The sequence below is a fragment of the Gymnodraco acuticeps genome, unplaced genomic scaffold (genome assembly GCF_902827175.1).
Source record: "Gymnodraco acuticeps unplaced genomic scaffold, fGymAcu1.1, whole genome shotgun sequence".
In the NCBI taxonomy this organism is placed as follows: Eukaryota; Metazoa; Chordata; class Actinopteri; order Perciformes; family Bathydraconidae; genus Gymnodraco; species Gymnodraco acuticeps.
In genome coordinates, this window is record NW_022991601.1 from 154,561 (window position 1) to 158,783 (window position 4,223).

Here is a 4,223-nt window from a genome sequence, read left to right on the forward strand (position 1 = left end):
GATCGCTGTTAAGTAGCCTACTGGACGTTGTGCGTTTTCTTTTATGTTGCGGGTCTCCCCACAAGCCACTACCACGGAGTAGGGGGCGGTAACACCGTTATATGGAATACTTTGGCTAATTAGGAAACAATTTAGTTTGCATTTAATTGTGTTTAGCTGTGAGCAGGTCATCAGTTTTCCTTTTGTATTGCAATATTAAAAAAGCAAACCAATAACAATTTGAATAATTTATTATCTCTTTGGGTCCATTGTTTCAGAAAGGTCAGATTCTGTTGCAGTGGTGTTGGACAGTGGGGGCACAGCCACATTAACCACAGCAGTTTGGAGGACTTCATCGAGCGCCGCTGTGTGGGTACTGTTCAGCGCCACTGTGTGAGTACTGTTCAGCACCGCTGCCTTCGACTGCAGGTGGGCCTCAGGAGAGGTTTTTTCTAGAAGTTCAGGAACTTCCTCAGCATCATCATCTGTAATCGCAGAAGAAATGTGTTCATGTAAAATGTGCATTCCAGAGTGCCATTTAAAAAAAAGAGTTAAGACTTTTCACATTTAACCTTTTGTCGGTTCCATTTTGTCTTCGTCTTTAGTCTGCGCAGAAGCTAAAGTCAGAACGTCCAGCTGGTTTTGGGTCGATGATGAATCAGGAAGCAGTCCTTTCCTCTGATCTTTGACAGAAAAACAATTCAACATTAAGATTTAATTATGGGCCATTTGAATCTCAATTTAGAGATGGTTAAAGGCTTCAAATGAACAAAGAATAATTGAATACTGGTATTGACTTACCAACTCTGTTTATTCCACTCCTCCACTGGCTGCCATACATTGTAGATCTGCTGGTTTGATCAAGAATGGAAGAAAGCTCCTCTGTAGGTATGGGCCGGCTTTTCTGCTTGGCTGGCAAGACCATCATGGGACCCACTCTGGCCTGATGTTCCCACACTAACACAAACCAGCACAATGCATGTTAATTCAGTTACCCAGCCATCATCATGTCTAAAACCTATGCCAAAACATGTGTCAACATTGATCATTATGACGACATCTGCAGCCAATATTAAATCATACAAGTTTCTACATGCCTGTACTGGTCTTCAGTCCGCTCCTCCAGAGGGGTTCACGCTCTTCTGGCTTCACAAACCCTCGAGGCCTAAACTTGCTCGGGCTGCTGGGAGTTTGCTCAACTTCAATTGGTCTTTTGCATTGCCCACATAAGTAGTCATTACCATCAGCGGACCTCCATCTGATAAATTCAAAAACATTCAGCACCAATACTTTCTTTTTGTGTGTAATTTGACATATTAGACTGGATCTCACTTGCCTTCCATTCACAAAAGTGCACGCCTTGGTTGTTGCATCTGTGCTATTTATTGGCACAGCATTCAGGTGACATGTGATGTAGAGCTATGAGAAAAGCAGGTGTTGGGAAACATGCACACACAATCATGTTTAAGGCAATTTAATAGAGCCTCACCTCCCCTCTGTCCTCATTATAAAATCTGAAGGCATCAATGGACATGTGGAGCTTGTCATCCTGTGTCCTGGCTAAGAATTGAGACCTTGAGCCTGGAAGCTGAGAGTCAACAAAGCACCTATGATGAGGACAAACAAAAAGAGCAACACTAAATTATTACTCATTGACTACTATAACCAGAGTCTACATTACCCACAATGCAACTCCACCACTAACATTTCTAGTCATATAGGCAAGTTCTGGAAGTAGTTCTTTAGAGTCAGAACTGCACAAGTCTGACCTGTGCATTTGCCAATAGTGGCACAGAAAGGAACTAGAATACAAAAGATTAAAAGCAAACCGCAGCTAGCCTTAGCTAATGGCTAACTTGAAGACGACACTAACGGCCCCTACACACGGCGGCGTGCTTTACCGCTTGGCGGTGGGCGTGTCTGAAGCTTGGGGATTTTTTACGAACAACGCGACCAACAACCAATCACATGAATGTCCCGCCCCGGACATACAAAGCAAAGCATTCATGCTACATCCATGCTGGCTAAATATACTGTCTATGCTTGCTAGCTGTCCATTCAAACAAAGTACACTGGATATAAACTCCCCAAACAGGCGAAAACCTACCAGTTTCACCCACTGTCTCTGCCACCTCCCCCCCATGCCTGGCTCCTCCGGTTTGTATCCCTGTATGTAAAGAGGGACTGGTCATATAGTACCGGGTGATTCCCTAACGCCACGATAATTTCCTCCTCCATTTTTTGACATGGGAAATAACTGCGGTCTGGCTCTCCCAACATACACGCGGTTTGATTGGCTAGCGCTTGTAATGTCAGATTTGCATACGCGGGATTTGATTGGCTGACGCCTCCGTCGAGGCGGCAAAAGTAGAACATTGCTCTACTTTTGCAGCGAGCACCGCGAGAGAAGCTACGCTTTGCTCCCACAATGCACTTCGGCGAATCGTGACGTCACCCCATTCAAAGTGAATGGGCAGAAGCGTTGAAGCGGCAACGCACGCCGCCGTGTGTAGGGGCCGTAAAGGACTGATCTTTTATTAACCTGTCACTCGAGTCAGCATTGCTCGCGTCTGAATTAAACCACTTGAAGAGCCTTACACATTAAACAGCTCCCTCTAGGGTCAGAAAAAGACTTTACTTTTTGCCATTTAGCAATTTGCAGCCTTACCCATTTTCAATGAAGGCATGCCTGGGGCTGGAGTGCATGTCAGGGCTCAGTGTAGCCACGCAGCTGCTCACAAACACTCGGAGCCCAACGTGATGCCCAATTCTGACCGAGGCCTCGATGCTGATGGGCTCACCGATATGAAACACATTAGAGCCTCTTTTGTGCTGCCAGTCACCTGCACACGGACAGAAGAAAGTACTAAGTGCAAATAGAGACATGACAACGCATAACATGAGAAATTATCAAAACCCACTTGTCATGATTCTCAAGTTAAACTGCAACATTTCCACTGCAGCCTGGGTCGACATGAAGGGGATCCAGGTAGGCATGAGTGAACTGGACAAACTGTACTTCCTAAGAAACAGAAAACATGCATTAAAAAAACAAAACAGACATCTTTCAAAGATTTTTACAATGTGAGCTTTAAAAACAAAAAGACACAGACCTTTCGTAATGACACTCGATTGGAATTACAGCCTCTTCCATTCGAACAACACCAAATGGAGAAGCCTCAGGAGAGTATATGAGGAGGTTTGTGTAGATCAGAGAGTCCTCAGTTACCTGTGGAGAGTAGACGTGTTTAAAACTAGAAGCTATAATGAATCAGATTTGAAATGAAATATATTTAAAGTTACCCAGTGTCTGGTGCCGCACTCCACAAGTCCAACACTGATACTGTACTCATTTGCTGAAGACGCTGTAGCTCTGCAGTACTGGTTGTTGGTCTCTACTCCAAGGCGTAGCTCGTCACCATCAACAGGAGCTCCAACCGCAAACATATCGGCTTTGATAACAATCTCCAAAGAGTCTGGATGGCAGGTCACTCTGACGGTATTCACCTGCTGCGGTTCCTCAGCCGGAGACTTCTGCTGCTGCTGCCCGAGTTCTGACCTGCCTGTGTTCGCAAGGCTCTGAAACGAAGCATCTTGTGTGGGCGGGGAAAGCAAAAGAGGAGCTAACACAGAGTCCTACAAGGAGGATAACCTGAAAATGAAAGGCCTCCATAAGTGAAACTGATAACAGGAACCTGGTCAGCTGCTCTCTGTCTTCCTGACAAACTCACAGTAGGCCTATGGTTCAGTGTGAGCGGTGGAGCTTTTTAAACTCTAGCCGATAATTATCCTCATCAGAGCAGCACACCTGCGTCCAATCAGACACCCATCAGCTTAATTGGCTGCACACTGAACTCAAAACACGAGGCCGATTGAGAGAGAGGTGAAGGGCGTTTTCACATGTTTAAAATGTGCATATATTTGCTTCATTGCTTGTTACTTTGGATTTTAAATAAAATGTTAGTGTTGCAGTTCCTGAAAACCATGCAGGAAGCATTTTGACATCCCCCTGGATCCTTCATTTGTACACTATCACATTATTATTGTGGTCTATGGTGTCATTTTATTATGTTTTTAAATTATCATTCATGTTTTGTTGATCTGTACAGACTAAATCAGATACAACTTGTGATTTTGAGCTACATAAATACAATTTGATCTATATGTTTGAAACACAAGACATATCATATACAAATCAATCCATGCAGTTCAAACAAAGAAAGTATTGAAAATGCCTCCAAATA

General features: G+C 44.1%; 1 pseudogene; it reads right to left on the reverse strand.

The window, feature by feature from the left end:
• Nucleotides 1-212: 212 nt before the first annotated feature.
• LOC117533956 lies at nt 213-3,652 on the reverse strand (annotated as a pseudogene).
• Between the last annotated feature and the right edge of the window lie 571 nt (nt 3,653-4,223).